This window comes from Pleurodeles waltl, unplaced genomic scaffold (assembly GCF_031143425.1).
Source record: "Pleurodeles waltl isolate 20211129_DDA unplaced genomic scaffold, aPleWal1.hap1.20221129 scaffold_37, whole genome shotgun sequence".
Lineage (NCBI taxonomy): Eukaryota > Metazoa > Chordata > Amphibia > Caudata > Salamandridae > Pleurodeles > Pleurodeles waltl.
In genome coordinates, this window is record NW_027150076.1 from 3155221 (window position 1) to 3170418 (window position 15198).

Consider the following 15198-nt stretch of genomic DNA (forward strand, 5'->3'; position numbering starts at 1 on the left):
CCCGTCCAAAAAACGACGCAAACGGCCGTGCGTCGTATTTATGCTTCCGGGCAAAAATGACTCTCGGCCGGGAGGCGGAGCAAAAAAATGACGCACAGCCCGATGTGCATCAAAATTTAACGCCTGGGTCAGGGCAGGCGTTAAAATGGGGCAAACACACCTGTATTTAATCAGAACACACAGAACTAACAGCAGAGCAGCAACAGGGAGACATGGAGGTGATTCTTATCCAGCGTGCACGTAGTCGCAGAGCCCAGCAGCAACAACAGCAGCTACAACAACACCAGCAGGGACCCCAAAGGCAGCGCAGAAGGCAGGAGAGGATATTCCGCCCAAGAACAACCCTTCAGGGCCTCAGGGAACACAACATCATACAGAGGTACCGGTTGAACTGGCAGGCCATTCAGCAGCTGCTGCGAAACATTGAACAGCAGTTGGCCCCCACTTTGGTGACACCCCGCACCATACCAACAGAAACAAAGCTGCTTGCCGTACTTCACCTGCTGGCAAGTGGCTCATTTCAAACAACTGGTGCCCTGGTTGGCGGAATTTCACAACCATCATTCTCCGCATTTCTGCCAAAAGTACTGGATGCCATCATTCGCCTGACACCCCTCCACATCTGCTTCCCTAACACACTGCAGAAGCAGCAGGAAACTAAACAGGGGTTCTACGCAATCAGTGGCTTCCCACACGTCCTTGGTGCAATCGACTGCACACACGTACGCCTTGTGCCACCTGCTGCAACTGAACACCTCTACCGCAACAGGAAGCACACACATTCAATCAACGTGCAGGCCATAGTCGATCACCAGGGATTGATCACCAACATCGTGGCTAAATATCCTGGGAGTGTACATGACTCATTCATCTTCCGTCACTGCACCATCAACCAACACTTCCAGGATGGACGGTATGGCAATGGACTACTTGTTGGTAAGTACAAAAACCTACTTATATACACACTGCACTGAAACCCTCTAGGACACACAACACATACACCACAACAGCAACATCTAGACAGGAACACACTGAGGTCCTGACATCACTAGCCATGTTTCTTAACTCACCATTGAACCTGTCACACATAGGAATTTACTGTACAGCCTAATGTGAAGACATTAATGAGTGTGGTTGCCTAAATGTCACCTTGCAAATTGTAAGTGTCACAATGACCTTTACATTAATACATTGCATAAGTTTCAAGGTATGGGATGTCCAGGGTACTTTGATATGAACGTGTTAACAACACTTTCAAATTTAAATGTGCATGGAACTATCATCTCACCCTCAGTGGAGACACACGGACAACTGTATCACAAGTCACAATGCTAGGGAGGGCACATTGTACTGAAAATCCCTAAACATACTGCTGACAAACAGTTAGCAGACAAACACTTGCTCAGCCAAGGAAACAACACAATGCTGATGGTATAGCCTACAAGTATAGGACGTCACATTAGTACACAAAAGAGTCACAGACAACACAAGACAACTACTGCCATTAAAGGTCTTTTCAATAGTGCCAGCTACATCTACATGATCCCATTCTGTGTTTTTCTTTCAGCTGATCAGGGGTATGGCATCCAGCCATGGCTAATGACACCATTTGGGAACCCGAGTACTGCTGCAGAGCGGGAATACAACGACGCCCATAAGAGGACACGCAGCATTGTCGAGCGGACCTTCGGCATCCTCAAGTCAAGGTTCCGCTGCCTTGACATCACTGGCGGTAGCCTACTATATTCCCCCGAGATGGTCTGTAGGATCATACTCACATGTGCAATATTGCACAACATTTGTGTAAAAAGGAACATTTCCCTCCTCGAACCAGACCCATACATGCCTGAAGACGAAGAAGAGGAGGATGCTGGCCTGCAACAGGAGGGGGAACAACCAAACACAGCTGCTGGAGTGCATAGGCGCCAACACATTGTAAATAATTTCTTTGCATAATTATCACCATCACCACTTAATGCACTATTGTAAATAAACACTGATAACAAACACCACATCATGGTTTGGCCTATTAATTTCTGCCCACCTTTAGCTTGAAATATCTGAAGAAGAATGTCGTCTCATTGAGCAATAATGATATAACAATCATGACACAAAAAAATACACCACAAATGTAATGGCCACCATACAATGGTCAAATACACACACAATGTAAATGACAGACATCCTGTACAGTTCACCTTTGAAGGGCAATAGCTGAGGACCACACATATGACTCACATACATGTAGTAAACATGGATCATCGCAGCAGATGCACACAACTAAAACACCATCACTCAACTAGGGGAAAACAGGCATCATACATCAGGCAGTTCACATGCTAATGCTTCAGGAACAGGAATGTAGTACTAGACTCTTGCCAACAGTAATTCCAACTACTTACTATCATTGCAATGACTATCTGTCACTAGAGTTACACATAAGCAGAACATACACAGCACAAGTGCTACACTTATGACAAGCATCCAGCACATCACATCCCATCTACATGTCAGCCCTTTTCTAAAAACATTACACACACTTGCAGCTGCTCACACCCCACCTGTCTGAAGAGGTCCCTGGAATGCTGATTTGTGTACACTGAGATTCCCTCATCTACACACACACACTCACAAGAGTCATCCAGTGTGCCACACCCTTTCCTATGCCTACCATTGTCATAGTACCATCTCACTGCATGGAACTCAGCTCATATAATACATTGGCTTGGGGTTTTTAAGGCCTGGAATCACCTGTAGATTGATTCTTCTGTGAAAGGTACTGTAGGCTAATTTTCAGCAAATCCCATCTGACAGGACTAGTGAGCCACTGATGGAGGCCACACCAGTGGTCCCCTCCATGCACAACACCCAAATGTACATGCCCCATCCCTGCTGATGCCTCCTACTGCATACATGTTGGAATTTGAGCTATTACATCATTAAGCATTGCTACTAATGTTGCCGTAGAACACTTTATCAGGGTTCATGTGTCACCTTCAAAACAACACAGGACATACAAAGTGTGACATGTCAACTGTCTACTGCTCCCTCTGACCAGTCCTAGTCAGAACACTGATCATGTAATTACTGAAAGAACTTGCTCCTGATTGACCCAGCATCCTGTCAGCCTGACTGGCAGCTGTCCGTGGGTTACTCTACAGATACCTGGGGTCCACCTATGGACCACACGTGTTGTCCAAAACCTCTTGTACCTCAGACACTAATTTGTCATTAGCCTCATCAATGTATACTCAAATACATAGTATTGCATCATCTGACTGTTATTTGTATCCGATTTGTGACAGTGCCCTTGAATAGCCAAATCTTGGCCCTTCTGTTGTCTAGCCCTCATTAATGCCTAAACTACAAAGTGTGACAGTGGACCTGGACCATAGTGTATGATGGTGTAAATGGCCTCCATCAAAACCAGCAACCTCAGATAATGTCCATGAAAAGGTAACACATATGAGGTCCCTGACTGTTCAAACACTGAGTAACATTTTTCAAATGATAAAAATGAGTCGTGTGTTGAATACCAGCCATTTACTTCTGCACAGAGGCTATGATGTTTCCTGATACATTACCATCCACAGAGGCCAACTGGAGTAGAAATGTTGCAATGACACATGCCGGATCCAGACACCTGAGACATTCTCTTACTCAGCACACCAAGGTTGCCCAGTTGAAAGTCTCATTACACGTTTTCAGTGACAGGGTGGGACCATCCATGTGTAGGTGACCATGTCCTCAATGGCTTCTCTCAAATTTTGCTACAAACAATACCCAATTGAAACAAGATTAGCTGCCACTAACTCATGAGGAGACCTGGAAGTTACAGTGACAACATACTGGATCAATATTGGACCACACACATAAACATGTACCATCCAATCAACAAAATATTTGCAAGCAGCCGATCACAGTAGTGTCCCAGTTGTAACCTAGCAGGAAGAATGAAACATGCCACTAAACCAGGTAATGCATAAAGGGCCACATACATCAACAACCTATTTGCCATCAGGACATGAGGAACGTTGAGATTTAGCAAATAATATCAATGCAAAATGGTATGTCAGATTTCTCCAAAGAATCAATAGGGCAAAAGTCAAATGGGCAAATGGGATTACAGAATGGCAAACAGTGAATCATACCCTATTTGCTTTCTTGAGCCTGCTGCTGCAGGTTTAGCATTACTGAAATTGGGAAACCCTTGGATAAATTTGCAAGTCTGGAAGAGCAAACCCTAGGATGCTGGGGGCCTAAGTCCACCTCTACTGCCCCCCAAATAGACATTTTATATGCACATGTGAAGCACACACATGCATAAGGCGCATGTGCGGCCTACATGTCAAAAGGAAAACACATTTAAGATACATTAACTCGTAATTAGGACACGGTTACCCCCTTAAAAAGTGTAGGCGACAATTGCACTACCTATTTGGCCTTTATATAAGTTTGATTACCGTGATAAATGTGGTCACATTTTTGCTAAGGTATACATCCTGGTATACAATTCATATTTTGAAATTAGCCATCAGCAATTACCCACATATGTGTACAATTATGAGTAATATACATTCAGACCAATCATTACTATTGCACTGTGAATACCTTCTATACATCCTATAAGAGACATTTGCCATAGCTAACCCCAAATGTGTATCACTTATCACCATTTGGTCATGACAAAATTCTTTTCACAATTTGACAAATGAAAGACATATTTGTCATAATGCGTCATATTTCCACGCATACAGCTTGTGGGTCATAATTTTTGACGCACAGAGGTGCAGATAATGCTGAGTCAAAAAAATATCCCAAAAATAGATATAATACTATCCAGCATTACTTGGCCACCATTTTTTTACATAATGCGTCATATTTCCACGCATACAGCTTGTGCGTCATAATTTTTGACGCACAGGAGTGCAGATAATGCTGAGTCAAAATTAATTTTCATATTTAGATATCATAATTGCCAGCGGCTTAATTTTCAACTCTAGAACTGTAAAATAAGCCTCAAACAAATATAATGGACCAATGATGAAACTTTTTTTTGACTCTGCATTATGTGCACTCCTATGCGTCAAAAAATATGACGCACAAGCTGTATGCGTAAAAAAATGACGCATAGCGGGGGAAAAACGGCGGACATTTTATGCAGGATGTGATGTAATAGGATATCCTGTTTACAGAATCTGTACAGTGGGTGTACTTTGACTTTCACTTTGCAGTCTCAGATTATTCTAGACTGTGTGGCTGTGTGGAAAGTGTTGTCCTGTGTATTAGTGCTTTTGTGTCCAGTGTACCTTCTCAATTGTGCTTTTGTCATCATTGTCTTGTTGTTGAATACTGTCTGAGTCTGTGTTGTATTATTTTGTCAAGTCCAGTGTTTCATTTATTGTCTGTGGGAGTCTGTTGTGAGTAGTGTAATATAGGGGTTAGTTTGGCTCTTCTTCTTAAGTTTTCTTTGTTTTTCACCACTCTACCTTTCCCCATTTCCCCCTTTTCCTTTTTTGCCAACTTTTGTCCCTTTGTCAGTGCTGACATGTCTGATAGGCCACGGCTTGCCAGGATGGGTGAGGAGGAATTGGGGGGATTTATATGGCTTGTTTGCCATTTCCTCCCACTCATGCTGGAGGCTGGGGGTAGGGTGATACAGGGGTATCACATGGAGGCCCATAAAGTCCGGTGGGGGAAGGTGCGCCATCACTTGGTCCGTGTATATGGTAGCCTGAGGAATGAACATCAACTTAAGCACCGCTGGGCTGATCTGATATCCAGGGAGCAAGATCTGCTGGACCACCTGGGAATCAGGATTGGTGGCCATGTTGGTGAGTACACATCAATTACATGTGCACAATTTAAAGATGTGTGGCGACATGTGATGATTGTTACCCAATCTGCCAGATAAGTAGCTGACTGTGTGTAATGCTAGGGAAACCTACTGGGTAATTGATGCACAATGTGAAGGAAGACAAATGCTAGCAGTCAGGTAGCTCATGTTTTCTACACATACCGGTTGCCTGTAGCAGTATGTAATGTAGTGCTGCCTTTGTGTCAGACAAGCAACACGTTAATGACTCAATTAGAACTCTACAGGTCACAATAGCCAGTGAAAAATGGATGTTGAAACATCATACCTACATATGTAGACGCCATCGCTAGACTGACATTTCTAAACCCAACATGATGTTATAAATGAGTGCTGCCTTCACGTCAATTGAAGTTAGCAATGTTGTCCACACATATGTCACATGTGTGTCTGGTTGGTGTGTGGAGAAAATGACCACATAGGCTGTTTGAGTTTGAGAGGTCATGCAGTCCTCAAGTGACCAGCTTTTGGATGTCTCTCTTGGATGCACATGATGAGATGAATGCACCCCTATATTGTTGGGGCATACTAATGGAGGTGCATCTTTGACACCACATGACTGTCCAGGCCACTGCATGTGTGTAGTAGGGTGTGTAACTGTAGCAGGACACTCATCCAATGTAAATGTTGCTCAAGAATAATTCCATGCAGTATGAACATGTGTGAACGTGTTTCATTACTCATATCATATTCTCACATTGTCTTTGTAATTGCAATTGTTTGTCAGTGCACGGATTCTGAGTATATTCTTCCTTCCATGCTTTACAGGTGGACCTGCACCGTACACTGTGGGAGAGGTGGCTCATTTTGCGAACCCCAACACCTACAGTGAGTGTTGCATGTGTGCTATTTTTAATGTTTGCTGGTGATGCATGATGGACTACTGTGTGTTCAACAGAATTCAAGGTTTGATGCGCTGCCCATTCATTAGTATTGTTCCATTAGTGGGATTTCGATTATCACTTCATTTTGAGTAGACCTATGTTTATCCATTTCTCAGATTTTGGGTCTGTAGGCCATTCCAGTAGGGCCCGCTATGGGGAATGGGGTGAGTCATGTGGAATACACTGGTTAATATAAGAGTTGCTCTGGGACTTGTCTCAGACTGAGTCTGCATTTCAGACTGACATTCTCCCAGATAGCTTCTGCAAAAGGCTTGTCTGAAATCTGCTGCTTCCCTAGTTAACAATGGACTGAGTACACTGTAGGTTGGATCTTCCGGGGGCATGTACTTCCACAAGTTGAACTAGAATTGTGTGGGACTAGAGTGCAATGGGCTAGGTGTACATTCTACTCATGATCATGGGTGTTCTTGCTCCTCTGTGTCTGTAGTAAAATAAGCCTCACTGGTAGTATGTGATGTTGGCCTAAGTCAGTACATTTTGACATGTGTGGACCTTGGATAGGACAAGGTTTAGCTGACTCCAATTTGTTGCTAGCCCTTCACTGGTGTTGTGTGTAGGGAGGCAAAAACCTGTTGAGCTTTCTAGACACTCCTGGGTGTGCATTGGTGATGGGATTGTTGGTTGTTCTTCCCACCCCACCCCCCCAAAGACTGCCATGTGTTTGGGAATAGGGTACCTAGGACTGTAGCAACCAGTATGTTACACATACTTGTGACCATTTGCAACTTTGTTTTGAACCTAGTGTACACACTCGGTTATGGCACATGAGTTCTATAGTAGCAAAAACATTTACAAATGGCAGATATTGAGGGTTGTGATTGTTATCACATAGACTGACATATGTAGTCAAGGCAATAGGCGGAGGAGGTGCAGGCATAATGTCAGCTGCATTACCAATTATTTTGATGAGAAGTTTAGGCTGATGTCACCCATCATGTAGAGACATGTATATGCTAGGTGTGAGGTGCCCTTTTGTATGCAGGCTTCCCATTTACTTCCTCAGAGACTTTCAATGATCTATGTGGTGAAATTAGCTGTTACAACTACAGTAAAAGTAATTTCCAATTGACCCATTGTGCTATTCCACCCAATGCATTTCCTATGGTAAATAGTTACCCTTTCTCTTCACAGCTGCAAACATGAGTGCTGCACAGAGGCATGATTTTGAAAGGCGGGCAATGAGATACCGGCACATCCTGCAGGTGCAGTCGGGGTTCCGACGGATGGCCCGGAAATACCAGGCGGATCGGGCCTCCGGAGCATGGTGGGCCTCACCACAGGGTGGCCCAACGTTGCCCACTACAGCCACCACCACCACATCCACCAGTTCTCCCCAAGTGGCCCCAGCAACGGCGGGGACAGTTGTCCCTGCCTCTGCAGCACGAACTGGACCCAGCAATTTCAGAGCTGCAGGACAGTCCAGTGGGCTACCAACAACTCCCACACCGAGCACCTCTGCCAGCACACAGACAGCAGCAGCACCTCCTACTGACCCTGCGGCATTCCAGGCTTTAGACAGGAAAATGGACAAGTTCATTCGGAAGGTGGACAAGCTGAGCCAGGATGTGGCATACATTAAGAAGCGGGTCAGGTCCATCAGGCGGACCCTACGGAGGGCCAACCTCTAGGACTTATTTGGTTCCTTTAAATTTATCCCTCCCCTCTCTCCTCTTTCCTTTTTGTCATGATAGGTGGGTTTTGGGGAATAGTGTTAGGTTAGTATAGGTTGTTAGCTTAGTTAGTGTTAGGGAGGAGGGTGGGGGGTCCTTATTCTTTCTATTTTCATTTATTGAGTGTGTGGGTGGGTGTCAATGTTGGGATTCCTGTCTGTTTATTAAAAAAAAATATATATATATATATATATATATATATATATATATATAAAAAAAATACAAAAAAATATATGATTGTTTAGGATAGTATAGTATGTGTGTAGGTTAGTATGTGTTGTCTTGCATGTGTCCTGTCTCATAATGGTGGGTGGGGGGTTGATGTTTAGATCGATTTGTTATATGTGTAGGGTAAGTTTAGATTAGGTTAGTTAGGGACAGTTGTGGGTTAGGAGTAGTCAGGTTAGATTAGTGTAGGTATGACTTTTCCCTTAGTTGCCTCTGGTGTGAATACATATGAATAAATATATAGTTAACCCTTTGCATTATGTGTTAACTGCTACTTGATTATGGCCTTGACATCAGTGTAGGTGATTGTTTTTCTATGACATTTGTGTCCTATGCTACACACCGAAGAAAACAGAGGTTTAAAATGTCAGCTACCCCTGTGCTAACTTGGTAAGTATCCACCATTTGATAGAACCACCATTTGTAGTTTACATGGATCACCAAGGAATTGTGTTGATGAGTATGTATTCTACATCACAAAGTGTGCTTCCAGACTTGGTATTGTGGGTAATTTATTAGGTCGGACTGCAGTGTGATGTTCAGGGACATCTTTGTAGATGAGGTGTTGTTAACACTCTTGTCTTGTTGTCTTCATTGCTGACATAGATCATGTGTGCAAAAATTCAGCATGACTTCCCTTCATGGAAGTATACTCAGAAAGGGTGATTGATGCTGTGTTTAGTTGTGTTTGCTTAGATTATACTGCATAAATTCATGTTTTAGTATTGCATGGTGCCTACATTTATCAGCCACCATTAGTTGACTTTGATTGATATAGATGGAGCATTATTCTGTCCAACACAGCATGATTGTGTGTGGTTTGTCCCTTCATCAGTTATTCCCCTCAGGATGGGCAGGCTATGATGCAATCCTGGCCACTGCACAGATGTATCAGACTACATGATGTCAGGACAGTTGTATTGACAAGCTACATGGTTGTCACACAGGCACTTTAGAGTTATCTACTGCACAGTTGATGTGTCAAATAACACAGAGACATATTAGGTGTGCAAGTGCTACTTATTGATAGGTGCTGTAGTGCAAATTGTACATTGTCCATGTTTGCTGAGTCCGTTCTGGTGCATTCTTACATTGTGATCCTACAGAAGGGGTGTGGATGATGCTCCTGACATGCTGGGGTGATGTTACAGACAGTGCAGAGGGACAGGATTTGCCGATTAGTAGGAGAGAGACATTCACTGGCAATGCTGACAAGTCATACAGTGGTTAGCAGAACAGTCATTGAATATAGTTGTAGTGAGACTGGCAATTGACAAAACGTAGGACCTTGGTCAAAGTACGGCCATGGTGCAGGGACTAGTGCTTCTGGGTACTCTTCCGTGTGAATGTGATCTGTTCCATGTCTTCTTCTTCTGATGTGTGTGTTGCCTGCTTTGTCCTTGTTGTTGGTTGTGAAGGGGCAACACACACCTCAGTGTTAGAAGACGTGGAGTCAGACATCCCGGTGGCTGCTCTGTGTGAAGTTCTTAAGGGCAGTACTGCAGCAAGGAGGGCCTGCTGGTTTTTGAGAATAGCAGCTACATCACGATGGTAGGCAGCCAGGTCGGCCCTGAGGGAGTCATGATTGCATTTGTGCATGCAGTGGAAAGTTTGGGGTGCGAGGTGTTGTGGCAACTCCCTTACTGCAGTGGTGAATTCCTTTATAGTTTCTTGTAGTCCATGCAGTATGGATGTTAGGGCTTGCATAGCTGCTGCCTGATCTGCAGATGACATCCTGCACGAGCGCACCCCCTCAAGGCTGGCTGCCATATTTTGCATCCCCACCCGCACCTCCTTGGCCAGCTCCCGCTGTACTCCAACTACAGTTCTTTCAAAGCTGGTGCCAGTGTCATCAGAGTCCTTAGCTGTGTAGGAGCTGGCAGGTCTTGCAATTGGGGTGGTGGGTGGTTCTTCTGTGATGGCTGCTTGTTCTGTGCTCCTCCTTGTGACTGAAGGTGGGGTCTGGAGGTTTTCAAGGACCTTTTGGATGGCCTCCTGGCGAATGTTTATGGGCTCGTCATCCATGTCATCAGGGAAATCTGGGACAGGCATATCGGCAGGAGATCCACGTTCTTCTGCAATGAAACAGGGTACAATTAGTGTGTCTGTGTTGTGACAATTTTGACGTAACATGCAAGCCTTTGGATGAATTCACTTTGTGATCTTGTTTGGTATTGGTATCTGCTGTCCTTCATATGGGCATTGTTATAGGACTATGGCCCACCTGTGTGTCACATGTATGACATAGAGTTATCAGACTTGTCTGGCTAATCGCCTCTAGTCCAGTCCACCTGGAGCACACTCTATGTACCAGTAAACATGAAACCTGCAAACGCAATCCTGAAAAAAGAAGAACTGGAATGAAATAGATGGGTCCAACTCGTCTGGAAACTTGAACGGTGACAGAACGGACAGGAATTTACTTCTCGTCATTTCCTAGGAAAAAAAGAAAATTCAGACCATAAAAACTGAACATCATAAAATGATACTTAAATCCATTACCAAATAGGGTGGGTTAGCACTGAAATACAGTAAATTTGTACACAAACTTCCTATTAACATTCTGTACCACAAGATAACATAGACAACAGTACGGTGGGATAATCCTCACAACCGTGTCCTTTATAGAAATTGAAAAATTCTTAACGCGAATGCTAGAATTTTTTTTATTCTATGTCAGGACCGGAGGCTCAGATTATGCTTGTTCAAAGCTGATTCACAACCACTGATGCAATATCCACAATAGGTTTACAATAGAAAGTTTTAAAAGCTGAAGAAGACCAGTCTGCTGCCCTTAGAATGTCCTCTAAGCGAGAACCCAAAGCAAAAGACTTTGAAGCCATAGCACCTCTGGAAGAGTGAGCACCAAATTTAGAAACATCAATACCTGCTTCATTCAGTAACCATCGCATCCATCTAGCGAGGGTGGCCGATTAAACAGGATGATAAGGCTTAACCAATTAAATGAGCAATTGACCCCCCATATCAGAACAAAACTCTTCTGTACTCACCTCGTAAGCTCTAAGGCACTGCACAACACAGAGTTTGGGACTGTCCACAAAACAGGGATAAGAAACAGACTTCAGATTGCATTTAGTTCTACGTGAAATAGAAAACCTAACCCCATCGGGGGAAAATTCTCTCCCAGCCAAATCCAGAGCTCTAACATCTGGAACTCTCTTACATGAAATTAAACATAACAACACCGTGAGTTTAGCTGAAAGTTGTTTCCTAGACAAATATCTATTGGAAGGCCATGATTCCAGAAAACGAAGAACAATGTTCACATCCCAAAGGGAAGAATAGCGAGGGCGAGGAGGATTAGCCAATCTGATACCTCTCATTAATTTACAAACAATGTGAGACTCTCCAATAGGTTTGCCCTCCACTGGTAAATGCCCTGCTGAAATAGCAGACCAATAATTATTAATAGATCAATAAGCTAGACCTGATGCAGCTAAAGAAGATAGAAAATTTAGGACCAGACAGCAATCTGCTGAAGAAGGATCCGCACCCCTAATACTATACCAAGAACTCCAGCGCTTCCAAGCCGAAGCGTATCTCTTGTGAGTACTGGAGGACCAGGAATTGGCAATGAAATCAGAAGACTCTTGCGAAAGTCCTGGGATACTCCATCTTTCCCTGAAAGACACGAAGCTACCAGAGATAGCTGACCCGACAGGATCAATGGATGTAAAAGACCCAGAGGGTCCTGGAGAAGATTCTCCCGGAAGGGAAGTAAGATCGGATGATCGCAACTCAACTCCATTGCCAACGGAAACAATGCCTGAGACCTCCAAAGAGGTGTCACCAGAACCAGCTCCGCTTGCTGACGTCTGATCTGTGCCAATACCCTGGGTATCATTAAGAAGGGGGGAAAAGCGTAACTCTGTTCTTGAGACCAGTTCTGAAGGAAGGCATCCGTGTTCGTTGCTTCCGGATCTGGCCTCCAACTGAAAAAAAGTTTGATCTGCCGATTGAGGCGAGACACAAACAGGTCTATCGGGAAAGGACCCCATCGAGCAGAAAGTGCCCGGAAAACTCTGGAGTGTAGCCTCCAATCGATGTAATCTCTCAGGTGCCCCTGGAAGGTACTCTGCTACAACTGAAATCCTGTGCTGAAGGCAAAAGTGCCAAAATTCCTTGGCTATCTCTGCCAAAATGCGGGAACAAGTTCCCCCCAACTTGTTGACATATCTCACCGTTGAGATATTGTCCATGCGAAGGAGAACACAACAGTTCGCCCTGAGAGGGGGAGAAACTCCTGATCGCAAATGAGCCGGCTAGGAGCTCCAAACAATTGATGTAAAAGTTCAGCTCAGTGTTGGACCATCTGCCCCCCGTGGACACAGATCCGCAACGGGCTCCCCAGCCCCAACGACCGGCATCAGACTCTATCACTACATCCGGGTGAGAACTGAAAATAGCTCTGCCGTTCCAGGCTTCCATATGTTCCAACCATCAATTCAGCTCTGCACGAGATTCCTCGGAGATGAGCACCTGATCTGCATAACTGAGACCTCTTTGTAGATGGGAGATCTTTAAACGTTGAAGGGCTCGGTAGTGTAGAGGGCCCGGACAAATTGCTTGAATCGAAGAAGAAAGCAGGCCCACCATGCGGGCAATCGCCCTCAATGATACAGTCTGTTTGGATAAGAGAGACCTCAACTCTCTCTTGATCTAATTAATCTTCCCGGGGGGAAGTAGCAATTGAGATTGTACTGAGTCTATCTGGAAACCCAGAAAATCCATCTGTTGTGAGGGAGTCAGAATGGATTTCTGGGAATTGATTATAAAACCCAGACTCTGAAGCAGAGACACTGTGCATTCCAGATGAGAAAGCAGCAGGTCTTGATTCTGGGCCATGATCTTGTGAACGAAGGAATTCCACCACTGGACACATCACCTTCGTGAAACACCAAGGGGCAGAAGACAGGCCAAAGGGGAGAACCTTGTACTCGTAATACTCGGTCTCCTACTGGAACTGGAGAAATCTCTGATGTGGAGGAAAAATAGGAATGGTCAGGTAAGCGTCCTTTAAATCTAAACGGACCATCCAGTCTCCCTCTTGGAGAACGTCTCTCAACAAATTAATGCCCTCCACTTTGAAATGACGATACAGTAAAAAACTGTTGAAGTACTTTAAGTTTAGAACCAGGCGAGACCCGCCTCCTTTCTTGTCCACTAGAAACACTGGACTGACACACCCCGAAGGGTGAAGCGGTACCTTGACGATGGCACCCTTCTTTACCAAAGCCCTTATTTCTACGGAAATAATACTGTGATCTTGTTGGGAAAAAAATGTTGGCCTGGATGGGCACAGCTGAGACGGGGACTCGTAAAATTCTAGTTTGAACCCCTGCACGGTCTCTAAGACCCAAGCATCTGAAGAAATCAGACGCCATGCTTGCAGAAATCTCTGAGTTCTGCCCCCAACATTACATCTCAACTTACAACCAAGCTCACCTGTGGCTCCCGGCTCGTGGGAGAAAGATTGATGGCCTTTGGATCTCCCGCTGCGGAATCTGCCCCAATCAGATCTTGGTCTCGATGGATAGAAGGTAGAAGAGGAGGAGTCGCACTCCTGAAAACCTCCTCTTCCTTGATGGTAGTAACCACGTTGAGGGCCTTGTTGGTTGAAGCAGCCAAAGGCACGCCCTCTGTAGCGTCCGGCCCCTCTAAAAAGTGGACGTAGCACTCTTCTGATTGAGCCTTGTCCAGACTGGCGTAAGTAGAAACAAACTTAGCAAGCTCCTTTAGGAAGGGGGAACCAAACAGCAAACCCTGGGCCACGGGGCCTGATTCAGAGGTAGCGAGGTCTGCCAATTTGGGGTCCAACTTCATCAACACTGATCTGCGACGTTCAGAAGAAATGGCGCAATTGGCATTGCCCAGGAAACAAAGTGCTCTTTGAGCCCAACCCACTAGAATGTCAGGGTTGATGGGCGCACCTGACTCCTTGGCCTGAAAAGCCAACTCCAAAATCTTTATTAACCCCTTCTGTGCCCAGGACGTAATGGTTACGTCCTGAGGCACAGTGCTGCTGTGCCCAGGACGTAACCATTACGTCCTGTGCACAGAGCCCAGAGGGAGCGCTCTCGCTCCCTCTGTGGGGTTCCCCCCCACCCCCCCAAGTCAGGGATGGAAGGGGAAGCCCTTCCCCTCCCACCCCCGACCCCCCCAACCCCCCCTGTGACGTCAGCGCGCGAGCGCGCGCTGATTAGTCACAGGGTCCCCCCATCGCGCTGGAAGCAGAGCTTCCAGCGCGATTGAAAAAGAAATGCTTTTGCATTTCTTTTTCAATCCCATGGGGGAGGCCCCGAGAGGCTTCAAAGGGAAGGAAATGTATTTCCTTCCCTTTGAAGTCTCTCACAGGTTTCAAAAGCCGGATTGCTTGCAATCCGGCTTTTGAAACCCCACTAGACACCAGGGATTTTTTTTTTTTTCCTTGAAATTGGCAAAAGGGAGCGACCCCTTGGGCAAGGGTCGCTCCCAGGGGGGCATTTTTTTAGGAAGGCCT